Here is a 19,958-nt window from a genome sequence, read left to right as displayed (position 1 = left end):
CTGGTTGGATTCCTGGGCTGGTTTTGAGAAACAGACTTGATTAAGTGAGGATTTGATCCACTACTCTCACACACCAGAGAGAAGGCTCACATTATTTTCAGTCAATAGGGGTCAGGCTTGGAAAATTCTGCTTGACTTGAAGAATAGTAATTTATGGATTTTTTTTTTTTTGTCTATTTCAGGAAGATCATCGTGAATAATTCTGTAAAAGGCAACATGCCTTTGATTTTCATCAGTTCTTGTAATTTTATTAGGAGGTCTTCTTGAACTTCAGGGTAAGAATTTGCCTTTTAGATCTATACTTCAGGATGAAGAAATGTGGATTGCTGACATTCTTGATTGCTTTATAAGGAAATGTGAACAGCTGTAATTGATGGGATGACATGCTATATTAATTTTCTCTACCTTAAATATTAGAAGAACATTTTCTTTGTCCTGGTTGAATGATTTCATTACACTGGCTGAAATGTTTATGTTCTTACAATAATGTTTTGATAAATATTTAGTTTTAAAAATTACTTCCTGGAACAATTTCTACTATAGAAAATGGTATCCTGAAAATTCGCTAAATGTATATGCAACAATTATGGCTAAACAGAATCCGGTAAAAAAAAAGTTTCTATTGGTTTAGTAATAAAAGGGGCAAATTCTTCTAACTTGAGTTTTGTAATCTCAGACTTTTCATATGAAAGAGCTTGTTACAGCAATCAACTGACTGCTCTTCATGTCCATAAATACAGTCTCTATGGAGAGATGAAATATCTGGGAGTTTTATATTGAATTTTGCCATCAACCACTTGGATTCCGAAAAGAAAAAATTGAATTAATTTCTATGGGAAGGGGTTAGTTTCTCTGCATACCAAGTTAAAGCCAGTAGTGATCTGTCCCTAAAAATGTGGAAATAAACTAATAATATATCAAAAGTAAAAAAGTAAAGCAAAACTGGGAAATTTCATTGAGATTTTAAAAAGTATATTGATGTCAACAGACTTGGAGATAATAACTGAAAAGAGTTACGTAAATTAAGCAACACACCTCTTGAAAGTCTGTGAGTTTGAAATATGGCTTACAGCGATGCACATCTTTTTGAAAACCCAGTACAAGCATCCATTCCAGCAGAAGATCATCAAGTATAGTTATACTATACTTGAGTAGTTGTCAGCCAAAGAAACAACAAAACACTGTGAAGTCACATCTCATTCTCTGGCAAAACCTCATGAATTAAGTGCCTCAACACAGCACCGAGTTGTCTGGCCTAGGGAATACTGTGCTGTACCCAGCCAGCATGTTAGTAATACCTGTAATGAGCCACATGTTGTCTGGCCTGTCGTTAAAGACTTTAGCACACTTTCTGCAGACCTCCAGTTCACCTACTGGTGGTACCAATGCCTACTTCACAGCCAGTTGCTAAATGCTCTTCGCCCATTTTCTGACATGTCATTGTATGAACAGAATAGATTGAGTGGTCTGCTCTTTGGGAAGGGCTCTCCCACTTTTGTCTCTGATGTCAGTATGGAAGGACCTCTGGTTTTTATTTCCATCTTTTTAAGTGATGCTTGCCATTTTTAGATATACTTTTGTGTACCATCTACTTTTTTTTAATAGTGTACTGGTGAAACTTCCATCTTTACACTTCTTTCTGTTTGAGATATTTTTAGTCACATTTAGAGATGACACATGACAACTGAAAAGCTTGACTACTCCTGTGGCTGTGCGCTATCAGAATGATGCAAACATATGAATGCATCTAAACACCCCAAGTGAGGGGGTGATTTACCACAGACCTAAGATATCTTTTTACGTTATGTCCCCAAGATGAGTAGGTGTTGATATCTGTGGGACAGCAGAGCTGTAAGGACCTGTGCTGATCTGCTTGCCACATCTCTCAGAGAATCCACAGTGCAGCTGAGCAGAGGACCCAGCTGTCCTAAGCCTTCATCCATTGCCTTTATTGAAAACTGTGTTCCCTTTTGGGAATATTCAGATGTTACCTTCAGATCTTTAAGTTAAATAGTACGGCAAGAAAGCTACTAGATTAATTTTATCTTTCATTTACAAATGTCTACAAAACAGTTCACCATAGGAAGTCAAGCACTGTAATTTTAAACAATTGTTTGAGTGAGCTCTGTACAAATTAATCATGAGCTGGAATGAAACGTGTAGGAGTAGTGTCGGACACAGGGATGGAAATCGTAGAACACCTTGCTGGCTGTAAATCAGCACTGACTTCTGGAAGCAGCAAGAGCTTGAGCTCCCACCATCCAACGCACACTGACACTATGTGTCACTTTAAAGTGATCACTGGGAGCTTGTATGTGCCCTACTGTTTCATTCTTTCAAGATGTTTCCATGTTGTTTCCACAGGGATGTGACATTGCAGAATGGAAGGGAGGTGGGGGCAAGAATCTTGTTAAGGTAAGACTGAACAAACTTCTCCGCATCCAAAGATGCTCGTTTCTTTTTCAAAAGGTATGTAGAACTAAGTATGACAAATCTATACCATGAAGTAAACAAACTGAAATCCCTTTAAACCAATTAAGCTAAAATCAATTAAGTTAAAACCACTATCCTGGGAATAAACTGTTCATGGTTTTCCCTAAATGTACTCTGCAGAATCCAAATGATATGTAGACAATTTGGGAAACTGAAAATCCCACTTCCACCTGTTGCTTCTTTGTTCATGTCGATTTAGCAGGGTTTGATTTTTTTTTTTTTTTTAATTTTTTTTTTAATCTTGGCTGGTTGGGATTTTTTGAGGACTTTTTTTTTTTTGGTCATCTTTTTTTTTTTTTTTTCTTACTTGAAGTACATTTGAGAGCTTGTTTGTGCTCTCAGTGTATGTGTTGACTGTCAGCTACAGTGTCTGTCTTATATGGAACTGTTATATGGAACTTCCATGCCATCTCTCACACAATAATGCAGAAGCTGACATTGAAGAAAGAAGTTGAAGCAGAAAGCTGGAAGGGATAAGGAGGAGTGCTATAAGGTCAAGCATGAATAACTGTCCTGATGTGTCCTCAGGAATCCCACGTACATTAGCAGGTGAGCTGAGAGACCTTTTCATATTATACACAAATTATGGAATCATAGAATATTTAGAGTTGGAAAGGACCTTAAGATCACCCAGTCCCAACCCCCCTGCCATTAAAAGGGACACCTCCTACAAAACTGTGTCAACCAAAATTTGAGGCACAGGCACTGCCTCAAGGCCAGCACCCCAAAGGCCTTTCTCCAAGACACGCTGGGTGAAGGGGCAGCAGCAGCAGCAGGGCCCCGTCACCCGTGTGTCATAGTGCCAGCAGGCGCTGGCGCAGCATCACAATGCCCTGGGGCAGTATAAAGCCAGAGCCCTCTGGCAGTGCTTTGGAGCTCCAGAGCCAGACACTGCAAGGGTTCTTGCTCCCAGGCTAGATCAGGCCAGCGGCATTTTGCTGTTGTGGGAAGCTCCTGAGATGGCTCCGGGTGGAGGCAGAAATGCAGGTCCAGTGTCCCCTTACAAACATAACCAGCCCGTGGACCAGGAGCAGGCCTTGCTGACATGCTCAGGGAGTAGCCGATCACCAGCGCTGGGGTCAGGAAGGAATTTTCCCCCGGGGCAGATTGGCACCAGGTCCCAGGGGTTTTTTGCCTTCCTCTGAGCATTGAGCATGACCACTTATCAGGGCTCCTGTGGTCCTGGTGCTCTGGGTTATCGCCTGGTGCTCATGCACCACAAAGGTGGCCCCTCTTGTCCTGCAGCTGGGGGGGGGAAGGTTTTTTTGCCCCCAGGCTGGACTAGCAAGTGTCCCCGGGGTTTTTTGCCTCCTCCGCAGCCGAGCACAGCCCCTTCACGGGGCTCCTTTGGGTCATTGTGGTCCAAAGGCAGCAGCTCGTGCTCCACGCAGCTGGCCCTCGTGCCCTGCATCTGGGGGGAGGCAGCCTTCAGCACTCCCAGGCTGGCCCCTGCGTGGCCCCGGGACTCCCAGGCTGGCCCCAGCGTGGCCCCGGGACTTGCTGCTGTTCTCTGTGGCATTGAGCACCACTCCGAGTCAGGTCTTCCCTGGCCCTTTCTGGCTGGGCTCTTCCACTGCTCTCACCCCACCATGGCACCACTCCTGCCCCAGCTTTCCTCTCTCAGCCTGCAAGGGAGGTTTTCTCCAGCTAATCTGAAGGATGAGTCAGCCCGCTGCTGGCTACACATGTGCATCGGGTTAAGGCTTCTGGGCATCAGCTCTGAGGGACTTAGAGAAAGAAAATCTAATCTAAACTAAACCAGACTAAAATTAACTAAACTAAACTAAGGTAAATATAAACACTTGATTTATAAATAAATAAAATGCTCTTACCACCTGTAACCTGACTTGTGTCTGCTTTGTGTCTTTGAAAGTGTTTCTGGTGTTAAAAGCCCTTGGCATTTTAGGTAAATAACGGTCACATCATTATACAAATCATCGTGAGGGCAGGGGATGGAATGGAATGGAATGGAACGGAACGGAATGGAATTGGACGGAACATAATAGGACATAATAGAACAGAACAGAACACCTATGCTATGTCATGCATCTAGCTCTGTATGACAATCTCTGATGTAGGTCTGAGGGGCTATGCGCAGTGCATGTCCCAAAGGGGGGCCAGTCCCAGGCACTGAGGCCTAAAATCCCCTGGACACTGACAGAAGTAGACCTGCACTCCTCATCTACTCTCCTTTAGACACGCATGGAGTGCCACTGGAGAGAGGGCATTGGGCCAGATGGACTCCTGATGGAGCATTGTTGTTCCCAGGCTCTTGTCTTCTGTTTCTCCAAAAGAAACACCGCAGGCATTTTTAAACACTAGTGTTTGGGGGAGGGGTGGGGTTGGGAGCGGGGGGAATCAGAAGGACATGAGCAGCTAGTGCCCACATAAACAAGGTTTGCAACCATGGAGTTCAGGAGCACCTCCTGCTTCAGGCTGAGGGCTTGATCTTTGAGCCTCACAGATACCAGAGACAGGGTCTTTTGCTATCCTGTGAACCCCAACTAAACTGGATGAATGCAGAAGAGTTTCAAAAAGCAGTTCACACGTGTTTTTGGCAAATCTGTTCAGATGCCGCAAATCATCCAGAGACAGTCACCATCTCTCACCCCCATCAGAAGGCAGAGGCCTCCTTCCCACAGAGTGACAGAGCCAGCGCCTGTGACAGGACATGATTACCCACTGAATCCCTTCCGCTAGTGCAGGGCTGGGAAAAAATGGCATCCAGTATTTCCTGAGCATGTACTCTTTGGGAAAGAAAGGAGTAGGGTGAAAAATACTGGAAGTTGGAAGAGACCTACAGTGATGACCAAGTGCAGCTGCTCGCCCACTTTGTTGTGAGCCAAAAGTTAAAGCATGTTATTAAGGGTGTTGTCCATGCCTCTGAAACACTGATGGTCATAGACCATTGGTCACCTCTCTAGAAAACTTGTTCCAGTTGAAATTTGAGGAGATAGGCAAGAGAAATATTGAATCCTTATTTTTTTTTTTTTTTTTGCATATTTTAGATATTTTTTGCCTGGGGGACATAAAGAAGGACTACAGAGCCCTGGGAGAGGTGATTAGGGGCTCTGGAGCTCAGATAGTTGTTTCATCAATTCTCCAGGATACAGGGGAGGACCTAAAAAAAGCTAGGAGGATTAGCCAGGTTAATAAATCGTTAAAAGGGTGGTGACATAGTCAGGGGTTTGGGTGTCTTGAACATGGGTCCCAAATTTTAGGCCTGGTCTAGTGGGGGCTGGTGGAGCTGGTCTAAGGGAAAGATCAGTTTTGGTTGGAGGCTTGCCAGACTGGTCATGGAGGCTTTAAACTAAATTTATTGAGGGAGGGATGCATCATTCCATCCCAACACACCCAGTCAGTTGCGAGCACCTATAATAAATGCTTGGAGCAATGTAGATATGTTCCAGACTCTTCAGCCAATGGGCCGGCTTCATTTGGAGCTTGGCTCAGATGCCTCTATACAAATGCCCATAACATGGGGAACAAACAAGAGGAATTAGAGATGTGTGCTCGTCTACGGGGGTATGACATTATAGGCATCACAGAAACATGGTGGGATGGCTTCTATGACTGGAGTGCTGGAATGGAAGGTTACAGACTCTTTAGAAAAGACAGGGCTGGCAGGCGCGGAGGGGGAGTTGCCCTTCATGTTAGGGATAGGCTGGAGAGTATCGAGCTCTGTCTGGGGACGGGTGAGCAGATAACAGAGAGCATGTGGGTCAGGGTTAAAGGGAAAACAGCGATGGGAGACATTACTGTGGGGATCTGCTACAGACCGCCTGATTAAGAGGAATCTGCGGACGAAGCACTCTATATCCAGGTAGGAAAAGCCTTACGATCACAGGTCTTTGTTCTCATGGGTGACTTCAACCACCCTGACATCTGTTGGCATGAGCGTACGGCCCTGCACAAGCAATCCAGGAGGTTCCTCTACTGTGTGGAAGACAACTTTCTTCTACAAGTAATAGAGGAGCCAACAAGGAGAGGTGCCATGCTTGACCTTGTGCTCACCAACAGGGAAGGGCTCGTTGGAAATGTGATGCTCCAGGGCAGCCTTGATTGCAGGTATCATGAGATGGTCTAATTCTAGATCCTTAGGACAGTGAGAAGAGCGTGCAGCAAGCTCACTGCCCTGGACTTCAGGAGAGTAGACTTTGTCCTCTTCAGGAACCTGCTTAGTAAGGTTCCATGGGATATAGCCCTAGAGGGCAGGGGGGCCCAAGACTCTTGGTTGATATTCAAGGATCACCTGCTACAAGCTCAGGAGTGTTGCATCCCAACTAGAAGGAAGTGCAGCAGGAGGGCCAGGAGACCTCCTTGGATGGATAAGGAGCTGCTGAGGAAAATTCAAATGAAAAAAGAGGCTTATAAAAAGTGGAAGCAAGGACAGGCGGCCTGGGAAGAGTACTGGGATGTTGTCCGGGAAGCTAGGGACCAGGTTAGGAAAGCTAAGGCCCAGTTAGAATTAAACTTGGCTAGGGATATTAAGGATAACAGGAAGGGATTCTACAGGTACATAGCAAATAAAAAACAGACTAGGGAGAACGTAGGCCCCCTCAGGAAGCTCTCGGGAGAACTAGCTACACTGGATTTGGAGAAGGCTGAGGTTCTGAATGACTTCTTTGCCTCGGTCTTCACTGGCAAAGGCTCTGACCGCACCACCCAAGTCTTGGAAGGCAGATGCAGGGACTGTGAGAATGAAGACCTTGGGCCCACTGTAGGAGAGGATGTGGTTCAAGACCATCTTAAAAATCTGAACATGCACAAGTCCATGGGACCTGATGAAATCCATCCGCGGGTCCTGAAGGAGCTGGCAAATGAAGTTGCTAAGCCGCTGGCCATCATATTTGAAAAATCATGGCAGTCAGGTGAAGTTCCCAATGACTGGAAAAAGGGAAATATAACCCCCATTTTCAAGAAGGGGAAAATGGATGACCCAGGGAATTACAGACCAGTCAGTCTCACCTCTGTGCCTGGCAAAATCTTGGAGCAGATTCTCCTGGAAGGCATGCTAAGGAACATGAAAAGCAACAAGGTGCTTGGTGACAGCCAGCATGGCTTCACTAAGGGGAAATCCTGCCTGACCAATTTGGTGGCCTTCTATGATGGGGCTATGGAACTGATGGACAGGGGCAGAGCAGTTGATGTCATCTACCTGGACTTGTGCAAAGCGTTCGACACTGTCCCACACAACATCCTTGTCTCTAAATTGGAGAGACATCAATTTGATGAATGGACCACTCGGTGGATAAAGAACTGGCTGGATGGCCACACACAAAGAGTTGTGGTCAATGGCTCAATGTCCAGCTGGATACCAGTAACGAGTGGTGCCCCTCAGGGATCAGTGCTGGGACCAGTTTTGCTCAACATCTTTGTTGGTGACATGGACAGTGGGATTGAGTGCGCCCTCAGCAAGTTTGCCGATGACACCAAGCTGTGTGGTTCGGTTGATACTCTGGAGGGAAGGAATGCCATCCAGAGGGACCTTGACACACTTGTGAGGTGGGCTGATGCCAACCTCATGAAGTTTAACCATGCCAAGTGCAAGGTCCTACACCTGGGTTGGAGCAATCCTAGGCACAGCTACAGGCTGGGCAGAGAAGAGATTCAGAGCAGCCCTGCGGAGAAGGACTTGGGGGTGCTGGTTGATGAGAAAATGAACATGAGCTGTCAGTGTGCACTCACAGCCCAGAAAGCCAACCGTATCCTGGGCTGCATCAAAAGGAGCGTGACCAGCAGGTCGAAGGAGGTGATCCTGCCCCTTTACTCTGCTCTTGTGAGACCTCACCTGGAGTATTGTGTGCAGTTCTGGTGTCCTCAACATAAAAAGGAGATGGATCTGTTGGAACAAGTCCAGAGGAGGGCCACGAAGATGGGTGAGGAGGGCCACGAGGTGTGAGGTGTCCGTGCCCATGGCAGGGGGGTTGGAACTTGGTGATCTTAAGGTCCTCTCCAACCCTAACTATTCTATGATTCTAAGTCAGTATTTTTTCTTTAGCAGCATATATAGAAATCTTGAAAGTGCGAAGTGAAGCTATTTATCATCACCACTTGTATTTATTGTCAGTGTACTTCATGCACTCTGTAACAATATGCCCTGAAAATGGATATAGTCCAGGGCAGTTTGCTAAAGGGAGAGAGGATTCTGCAATCCCACAGGCTGTAATATATTACCCCTTCCTCGTTTATAGGTTAAGTGCTTACCTCTTAACCATTTGATCATTCTTTTTAGCCCTTCCTTCAGGTTTTGCCTCTTTCTCTTTCAGTTGATTAGAATTGTGTGCTGTTTTAAAAAAATATGCAACAAAAGGCGTGCAGCTTGATAGCTCTTGAGCTCCTTTCCTGGGTTCCTCAAAGTCACTGCGTTTTTCCGGTACCCACGCTTATAATAAGTGAAACTTAAGGTGTGTATTTAGATGGTGGGAAGCATTCCAGTTGTGCGGATGTTAGGAGTTGTCCTGTCTCTATTTTTTTTGAGATGGGATTTCACCCAGTGAATTTCAGGGAGAAAATCCATCAGCTTCCGTTGAGCTCACTCTTTCTCACTGCTGTGTAGCCTCTTCTGAAATCATCTGCTGCCAGTATCAAGGCCATCAGAGTCCTTGTTTTGATCCTGATGCAGAGATCTCTGAAATCCGTGGAAAATATCCCAGTAACTCCATGGGGTTTGGTTCAAAGCCTGTTTCTGGAAAGTCCGAGAGGCTCTGGGCTTCATTTTCCTCCTGTCATAAATTAGGTGAAGCACTACATTTGCACTGGTCTAAATTGAAGGTGGGGTACCTCAGAATTGTTCTTTATTCTTAGGATTTGACACAGGGAAAAAGAATTATATTAAACATAAAAAAGCTAGTTTTATAGAATATAAAATAATATTTTGGGACATTTTTGGACAACAACTAGAAGCCACAAAAAGCAGAAAGATGGTATGTTTGTCTGATGGTGCAACATCTGGAAGACTGTAATATAGTCAGAATTTAGCTACACATCCCACGTGGACTATGTTTATTGATTAACTATTTTATTGTAGCAGAAATTTTGCTTGCTTTTCAGTCTATGAGATCTCATGGACAGTAAAAGAAGAAATAAAAGTATTTTCCTGAAAACATCTTTATGTGGTGGCTTCAGAATTTTAGAAATCAAATATTTTCTAGGTGTGGACCAATACATGGATTCTGAGGGAAATCCTGCCTAAAATGAAACTAGTAAATTTTCAGGAAATGGGCAGTATCCTGAACAGATCAAAAAATCATGAAGGATTCAACTTGATTCATGGTGCAAATCAGAACCCATGTGTATCCTTTCTCAGTTTGTTTTAAAAGACCTAAAGGATGAAAAAAATCAGCAGAATTGTGCTTGTGTATGAAGGAGAGTACAGTAACAGAGATTTCTGGGTGGGAAAGGATTTCTTGGCTTGCATCACCTACATGAACTAGTGGAGCTCAGACTAGAGGAGAAGTAATGCAAAGAGCAAAAACATTTCTACAACAGATAGGAGATATTTTTTATTCAGACCCCAAAATGCTTTAAATTTGTCCTAAAAGATTGCACTGTGTGTGCACACAGAGGAGTCAGTGTGTTCATCATGGAAGAGTAATTCTTCTTGAGAAAGAAAAACAGCTACTATTGAACGGTGCATGACCTTTCAAAAATTGCTGAAACCTCTCTTACATTTACTTAGACACCAGTCACTAAATTAACCTCTCTGGTAACTATGACGAGGTCAATTGAGTTGTTATCTGAAGGATAAATTTCCATAATAATTTTTCCAGATATTGACCAAGCATTCAATATTTCTAAAAGAGGACACAAGAAATTAATTAACAACAAATTGAATGTACAAGAAAAGAAAGAAAAATGAAAGAAGTATTTATTATTTTACTATCCATAAAGATCTCATATATATTGATTTACATAGTATGTGATGTACACATACATGTACACTAAGAGACAAACGTGAAACAATTCTGTATTTTTTTTATGAAAGATCAAACCATAAGTTTGATTAAAACAAGTGCAGGGCCTAAGACATAGCAATTCTAGGAGCTACACAAAGTCTTAACTTGAATGCAAAAAGGAGAAGCAACATGTCTAGTATTTAAGCTGATTGTCTTTGCAGAGGCATGTGTGTAGAGTATGTCGGAAACTTAATATGCGCATTTATTTTGCAAATAGTTGTATGTTCAGTCACTTCAATATTCAGCTTTCTGGTTTGACTGCTCAAATGAGGCGAAAGAGATTTTACATCTTGTGCTGTCGAGACACCTTCTGAAATTCAGCCTCAAATTTGGTAAACTTCTTTCCTGAATTTAGGGTCTTTAGCCAGTGTTGTCTTATAATTGAGGCTGTGCAGATCCTACCTGGAATGTCAGACTATGCTCTGTAATGATAAACTTGCTAATATATGATTTCTATGTCTTCTAGGGACACTTTGTAACACAGGGCAGGACTGCAGGTTTAAGTTTAAAAGGAACATTGCTAATCTCAGGAAAACTTTTTGTCTTCTGCGGATGATTAAAGCAGCAGAAGCTGCTCTGAAGCTACTTCCCTTTCAGAGCTCTAAAGAAGCTCACCACTGGATGAGAATCATTTCAGGAACAATTAGAGAAAAGGTCAGCATAAATTCTTCCTGTATCCATGGCATTAGCATCACCCAAGTGTCTCTTGCTTACAGTACGTTGTGACAAAGTAAAAGCTATTTCAGTTGTTATATTGTGATGGCTGTTATTTATGGAACATAAAAGGATAGTGAAATACAAAAAGGGTTTGAAAAGACCAGGGTAAGATCAGATAAAAAAAAAAGAGAGAGAAACAGGCGTCTTGGGATGGTAACTACCCTGCCATGTACTGACAGGGAGGTTGTATATTTTTAGAATATACTGAAAGGAATGGTGCTTTTACTTAGGTTTTTATGGTTTACCATGAGATGCAATTTTCTGGCCTTATATGCAGTTGTAACAAAAGTCAGAGAGATTTTATGATAGCTGCCAGAGTTCATAAATGATGGCATACACTAAAATATTTATAGAACTGTAAAATCTTGATTTCTCTCTGGTTTAGCAGATGGGGTCCTAAAACTGGTTCCCAGATTGTCACATTTCTTTACCCTTTCATGACAAAGAAGCCTGTTATCACTCTTTTTTTTGCTCTGGAAAGCAAGTTCACTAGTGTAATCAAGTTCATACTTCTATGCAATTGTATATACCAGGTTCTCATGAATTAAGGTATGTCAGTATATAGGATCTGTAATTATTCTAGGCAAAGGGCTTATCATTAAATGATCTGAGCAGCCTTGCTATGCCTCTGACCAATGACCATTGGCTCATGTCAGTATAACTGCTTTGCTATATACTGGTAAAAATCTGTTGCCTGAGCATTATACTGAATCCACACAGCACAGATAAGTACAAGTTATACACCAGAAGTCATGAACTTTGATATCTGCTTGGTACAAAGCAGCAATATAGCACAGCTATCGGTTTCTCTTCAGGATGTTTTGTTGTCCTCAAACTAAATGAATCCCTGTAGTACTGCTAAACTCAGTCGTAATTCAGAATTAAAACTGGTGGTTGAGGGTAGCAGAAGTAAAATAAATAATCTGTGAAGCAGCATTTTTCTGTTGCCAGCCAGGATTTATTCTACATTAAAAGACTTTTCAATAAAATTGAAGTTGCTGAAAAATAGAAAGCATCAAGTCATGTAACTGTTCTTGATCTATAATATTTTCATTAGAAAGTTTCTAGATTTTAGCAGATAATCCATTAATGAATGTGCAGTACTTGGACACCTCTACCATATTATCAATATTCATTAAGCCATATTATATAGCCACATTTTGTTGCAATAATTGTCTAAATAATTCTAAATTAGAAAAGCAAAACAGGCTTGGGGTCCCATTTTTCTGGGGAGTGCCCAAACTAGAAATACCTCTACTGCTGAGACTTAGTGTATCAGGCAAGACATAAATTATCAAAACAAGGAATCAAGAAGAGAGGGTCAATAGAAGAAAAAAGGGTTTGTAAAACAATTTTTTTAAATCCCAAAATGGTCTTTTTTTATTGTAATTTCTCTATTTTAAATTAATACAAAAATCTGAACACCAAAAAAAACACTATGAATCTAAATTCATTTTGATTTTGGTATAGTGCTTTGGTTTATTGTTAATTAGTGCTGTCTACTTGCATTATGCCTAAAGTTGGAAGACGTAACAACCAGGCACACATCAGAATGCCATGGTGAATTGCAGCAAATCTGAGTATCAAACTTCAGAATTAAGTCTTCTACTGAAAGATCTCAGGACAAGGTACAGCTTCACCAACAGAGCCAAATTCATTTATAACAGCTGTGAATGTGTTCAAGGTCATGGGTGGGCTAGTTGTGAGATTTCCTTACAATGCCTTTTTTCTTTATAATGCAGTAAAAGCTTGCTTTCTTAGCTTACAATTTGTAGCTGCCTGACTACCTACCTTTGTTTGTTTGTTTGTTTTGTTTCTTTCTTCTTTCTATCAGGAAAACAGAAGAACAAATAAATGACAAATAAAAAGAATGAGCAAGTGAAACACACAAGTTAGAGAAGCATCTCTTATTCAGGCTCTGTAGGCAGAGGTTTTATGCAAACTGCAGTGATTAGTATTTTACTTTATATAGGAAATTTTTATTTCTTCAATAAAGTGACTCTTATTTCCAAAAAGATGGTATTTTCTTTCTCTCTGTCTCTTCTCCTCTATTTTTGTGTCCCCTAACACCTTTTTTCTGAGTGTATCTCAAGATTTTTTATATAGATAAAATAACAATGTAATAATAAATAAGTATCAATATCCATTTTTTTAATGGAGTTTGGGAGAAGTATCTTAATGAGTGTTTATAGAGTTCAGTTTATTTTTTGTGGATATGAGAATTTCTTTAACCAGCTGGCCTTTATCTAGGCATTGTTTTGCTATGGTTTTAAGTGAATACTTGGAGATGATGTTATTTGCATCTGAAACAAAGAAAATGTACTGATAGAACTTCTGCATATGTTACCTCACCCTCTCATTTCATGATTTCAAGTCAGACATGAAATAGTAAGAAGGTATTGAGGAAAGACAGCTGAAAATTTGGTGACTGCTCCCTTGGAGATTGAGACCTGTCTGACTTTCGAATGCTGGTGAGTCTGATTTGGGAAGAAAGACCTGAGATTAAGTTAATTCCAGTTTGCAACCTGTTAGCCAAAAAATTTTCTTTTGGATGCAGAAGATTGTTAGATAATATGTAGCATTAAATGAGTTGCACAGAATATGTAAAGCTGTTAGCAGGTTGGTTGAGATTGGTGTTAGTCAGGTTTCCGTGATGCAGTAAGACTCAAGACCCATACACCTAGCTTCCATTTTTCCAGCTGTGCATGCTTCATTCTTGGTCACGGACTCTGAGGTCATGGATGCATTTACCTGGCAGACATTTTTTTTTAATTGTTTAATTTGGAAATACGAATCCCAAGCCCCAAGCTGTGTAGAGTTTGGCACTGCTGAGTAGGCTTTCTGAGAGCATTATTTTTTCATGCTTGGTTGGGTTTCCAGTGAACAGCAAGGTTACTACTGTGGAACTCTTTACTTATGTCCCGACATACATTCTGCCCTCATCCTAGCTGCCTGAGGAAATAAAGTTGGTTGTACTAATTTCTAGCCTAAACAAGGTTCTCGGTTCTCCTAAAGACAAAGCTGGCACTGACAGATGATGACTCATGCCATCATGAAATACATCTTGTGTAAATTGCTTAAATTAGTTTATGGGCATTCAAGAAACTTATGTTAAGTAAGAAGAATATTTTTAGGTCTGAGATGCATTGGAAAGCCAAAAGTCTAACTTACTGAAATATTATATGATCTTTTTGTCATTATAGATACCCTGACTGCTGTGGAATTTACTGTGTGGTATTGTTCACTTGAGGCATTAAAAATAAAGATGTTATCATTTGAGCGACACTGGTACTCTTTCCCTTTCAAAGATAGATTGTGATATTTGGCTTTATCTGCTTTTTGCCTTGCTTTGTTCGGTCTTTTGTGGGCACACAGTAAGGTACTGATTGATCATTAAATAGTATATAACAATTACATAATAATGAAATATATAATTATGTAGTAAAATAATAATGTATAATGTAGAAGTATTAAGTATATAATAATAATGAAGTAGTATATAATATACACTGTTCTGAGTATATAATTATGGAAATTTTGTTAGAAAACACAGTATCTGCTATCACAGCTTTTGTTTGACCTAGGCTTGACAAAAAAGATTTTTATATAATTTGGAATTTTGATCTGAGACATCACTATCTTCTGCCATGCACAAACACAAAAATTATGAAGTGCTTGATCTTTCACAATAAAAGAGTAATATAAATGGAAACCAATACTGGGACCTAAGAAAAGTCCACAAAAATATCTGGCATACACATATAGGTAAAACCAGTAAAAACACTTCTAAAGTACTCAGACTAACAGTGCAGTATGTGAAATACAACATGCTATTTCACAGGGGGTACTTATATACCTTTTTCTTAAACTGTAGTATAGATGCCCTAGAACAAAACTTCTCTATTTCATGATGTTATATGTGGTTCTGTTTGTGCTCAGAAGTGTACAGACTGTGAATTCAGCCCTCAGTGTCTGTCTTGATAGCATTTGTTAGCATTATGCAACTGTCATATAAGAAAAGTAGTCTCCCACAAAATTCTGACACATTTTAGAATTGCTTTACATATTTTATTGTGGCAAATATGGTATGGAAAACTAAATAAAGTGTTCTTGCTGAAAGGTAATGAGAAATTATGTATTGACTACTGTGTGTTTCATTCCACTAGTGTGGCTTGAGGTTGGCACTCTTCCTGTGTTTTAGAGTAATCATGTTCTTTTTGTAACAAATTTGTAGGTTGCGAGATATTAAACATGATTGTGAGTCTGTTTTAAACAAAAAAATTGAGGAAAGCAAAATGCACAAACACCTGCAAAGTGAGTCATAGTCATCACAGTTGTAGTCACAAAGTGACATTAGATTTGATGGGTGACACTTTGGTCCCAGTAGGAGTTTAATCATTGACCTCAATTGAGCAAAATTTTCCTATTCACGCAAGAAAAGTAAGTAACTGCTAAGTTATTCTATCTATCTGTGTGTAAACCACACAGGAAGGAAAAAATTGCCCTTATGTGCTCACTGACTCAATAACGTCCCTGTACACTTTTATTTTAGACATGACCAGAGGTGAAGTAATTACATTTCAACCTGCAATGAGGTGAAGCCCTCATGCTCAGTCTAACAGGAAACAAATTGCACAGGCAGAAGCATCTCTAATTATTCCAAACCTTTTGTATAGTTCAGCAAATCTGTTCCTTTGCAGGAAGTAGAGACCTTTCTTTGCCAATACTTCCCATCCATCCCTGGGAACAGTGCATGACTGGTAAATCAACACAATTATTATCCTATTCCAGAGGATATACAGTGATTTACATTTATAAGCCAACATTTTCTTTCTTGTTGCTCTAGCAAGAGCTGGGAAATGATTTATAAGGATGCAGAAGTACTGGCACAGATGTTATACGGCCTCAGCATGGTTGCATTGCACAGCGTGGCAGACTATTCTGGAAGTGTCAAAACACAGGTAGAGTGGAAAGCTGTGCATGTGCCAGCGGTGGCCTTCCAGCTCCAGCACGGGATGAACCCTGGCCTGGTTGCTGGCAAACATATTTGGCATCCGTCTTTCTAACAGGTCAGTTCTGCATGCTGCACTTTAGGGAGGAGGATTCGTTGTTTGTCAAAATTAGTTGCTTCTGTTGAATTCATAATAGACTTGCGGATCATAAAAACCTTTCTGTTGCAGAACAGTTGGCAGCTTCATTTTATGTATTTACTTATTTTTCTTCTCCTCTCCCCTGCATGCCACCCCCATAGAGGAGGCTTTGGGCTGAATGCATATACAGAATAAAAACTTTTCAATGGGAACTGTCTTTCTCCTTCTACAGAGAGGCTGACATTACTCGGAAGTTTGCTTTTTTTGCTTTTAAGTATTATCAGAGCAATTGAAGACCTCCAAATCATTTAAATCCACATTTCATATGTTAGCATTATGGAAGGATAAGCCATTGGAAGGTCAGATTGTGAGAGCTGTATTACTCCTAAGTGATTAAGCTTAAGTAGGCTAATGGTATGTTTCATGATGTAGTGAAGGGTGGGAGTCCACCTAGTCTAAACTGGTATAGTACTGATCCAAGAGCCTTCTTTTTCTGAGCACTGCAATTTCATAAATCTTGAATGTCTGAGGCTGAAAAGGGTTAGGTGTTGGGGACAGGTATGAATTCTGCTACTTTTCCTCATTTCACCTGGTTGAAGTCTGATGTGAGTCATTATTTGGTATTCCTTTCAAGAGTTCCCCTGGGTTGTAAAACCTAAATCAGAGCTTTGGTTTGTGGTTCAGCTTGAACAAGTGTAAAAACATTCTGGTCTCTGCCTCTCTGGGAGGTCTCCTCCGTGGGACAGAAGCTTTGATTTTACAGGGGCTGGTCCCTAGGAGACAGTTTATGTCTGTGTTATCTTCTAACCTGCCTGGTCCTACTGCCTCGGGAGCTGGTCTTGCCTTTATATGAGGCTGAAGTCCACGGCTACAGGCCATATGGCAGAATTGGTTTTGAGAGTGGTGCGTAGCACCCTATGTTGTCCAAAATTACCAGAAGAGGAATGAGAGAAAAAACTCATATCTTAGTTGCACCGGCAGAAATGTGCATGGTTAAAAAGATGAACCTGCTCCTTGGATGTGCTGAAGGATGCAATGGGCAAGATGATTAAAAAAAAAATAAAATAATAATTCTTTGAAAGACATAAACCAAAGCAAAATATTATGTTCCTTCCATTAAGAGTATAAATAAAGAAATAAAGAGAAAGCATAAAGGCAAAGTGCCGTAACCTCATGATCTGAGGAACATTTATGAACTTGAGGAGATTAGTCCTCTGTGGGTTGCAAAAAAACAAAGGTCTAGATTCTGAGGGCACATATTGTTGGAGAAATTGCTGCTTTAATGACCTGGCTTCATCCTACTCTTGGCAGAGTATAATACTAGAGTGCACATGCATGGCTTAGGGCTTAAGTACTCTGGTAGAGGAGCAGTGACAATGAGGAGGAAAACAGAGGAAAAGGAATTATACCTTAGCCATGGAAATTACAGTCTACTGTGCCCGGAGTCAAACTTCTGCCATGCCAAGGTTTGTAGCTTTAACTTAGGGAAGAACTTGGGCCCATGTTGAGATGAAATTAAATAGTACAACAAAGACGGGCTCATATTGCTGGCAAACCCCTTCCCTTTCCACTGCATATGATCCCATTGCAGGTGGTAGATTGTGCTCACTTATATCAGGACTAATGTTTCCTTCTGATGGCTGGGTATACTGAACAAAACAGGCTTTAGTGACTCCCTGTAGTAGTAAACAACCTCCCTGTGGGTCCTCTAAAATACCCCAACTCCTTCATTCAGCACTGAGATCTCTCCAAACACTTAGTTCATAAACAACCCAAGCATTTTAACACACTTTCCTCCTTCTCCCAGGGGGTGTTCTTGGCTTGTGTTCTCTCCCTTTATTACAGCTTTAATCTTACAACGTGAACTGGGACTTGTTTACATTTTTATTTTTAAAGGCTTTTTTTGTGTATGTGAGTGCATGCACTAAAGATTTAAATTGACAGATGCCTTTTTGTAGGACTGAAATGACATATCTAAGTTTTACTGCTCTCTTCTCTGTATTTGCATTTTTAATTACTTACATTATATTTTATTAGTGTGCTACCTGATGAAGAATTTCAACTAATTAATTTCACCTGGAATTATATGCTGGTATATGAAAAATTATACTTGGCCATTTGTGGAGACCAGCTGTGTATTAGGTATAGCTGATCCCCATCTGAAAGATTTATAAAAAAAATGGCAAGAGAAAACAGCTGATAGTAAAAGCTAGTCCTGTTTTTTTCTCAAGCCCTAAAGATATTATTATTGGCAGATATCTTTTATTACTCACCCTATATACTATGCATTAACTTAGAAGTTTGTTCTAACTGAACATCATTCAGTCAGATGACTTTTTCTTCAACCATTTCAGCTTTATTTTGTAGTAAAGCTAATGCTGTCGAGTTCCACCCATATGTAAAGACTCATTTGTTTCCATTCCAGCATAACTCGCAGAGATACAACTTCATTTTGACCACAATTTCCTTTTTCTTTTTTTTTTTCCAATATATTTTTTTTTCAGGTGGAATTAAGAAAAGGCAAATATTGATTAGGAATGTAGGCGTATTATGAAAAGTTACTTGTAAAGGAACAGGAAGGAAGAAAAGAGAGTATGAATTTGTGACCTGATCCTGCAACACAGCTGAACATACACACGTGCATGCACATGCACACACTCTTTCTCCCTCCATGGATATTTCTGGTTTGATTCTTTGTCTGCACTGACAACAGATGGTGTTTTAATAAAGTCCAGTAGGAATATTACTGTGAGTAAACAATCCAATGCATGCCAATTTCATAATTGCTGGGTACTGATACAGCCTCTTACCTGATGAATCCAAATTGGGAGGAAACCAACTGTGCACACACCTACTGGCAGCAGCCAAATTCGCAGCTGTGGTATGCTCCAGTATTGAGCTTCACCACGGAAGGTAAATTGCAACTCCAATCATCTTTCTTGGCACCAGGCTTGGGGAACAGCTGCCATCTGGCTTGTCATCAAAGTATGGTCACCGAGTTTCTGGGAGATGAAATAGCTTGCTTTTTTACCTTGACATATATGAAGATTGTAATCTTCATCTTTACAGGTATCTCTTAAAATAACATTCTTGGCTTCCTGAGCCAGAGATTTACCAAGTGGGATTTTCTTCTTTAAGTGATTCCCACGCCTATAGGGACTTGAAGTCTAAACCTGTTATATGCTAATTAAAGATTCACACCCACATGACTTGTCAAAGAGATAAATCTTACTCATTTGTTTTTATCATTAACAGGGAAAAAATCGTAAGGAATACTATGCCTTACATTAGCAGATTTATGTGGAAACGTTTCTTTTTAATAGAAGTGGAGATGCAGTTAGAAGTATTATTCCCACCACTGTTGATATAACTCGGTATGGAAATTGCAGCCTGGCAGAGAATAAGGGGGTGAAAGGCAAAAGAGGGAATTTAAATACTCAGGACTGGCATCCCAGATAGAAGTGACTGTATAGATAGACTGCACCCAGTAAGTGCCTGCCTATTCAGTGCATTACATGATCATTATTTATGTATTCAGTTCTTTAAAGACAGTGGCAGATTAAGGCACAGGAGAAGCAGGTTAGTTCCCCTTTCTAAAAAGACTAATGTACAACAGTATTTAAGTGTTTCACTTCTGTTGGTTTCTAGAAGGCCCCACTGTTGCACAGTTACAGATAGGAATAACTCAATTTACATGAGT

The sequence above is a fragment of the Neopsephotus bourkii genome, unplaced genomic scaffold (genome assembly GCF_033783945.1).
Source record: "Neopsephotus bourkii isolate Nb327-2 ecotype Australia unplaced genomic scaffold, CSIRO-AGI_Nbou_v1 NB_272, whole genome shotgun sequence".
Classification (NCBI taxonomy): domain Eukaryota; kingdom Metazoa; phylum Chordata; class Aves; order Psittaciformes; family Psittacidae; genus Neopsephotus; species Neopsephotus bourkii.
Note: the sequence above shows the minus strand (reverse complement) of the source record.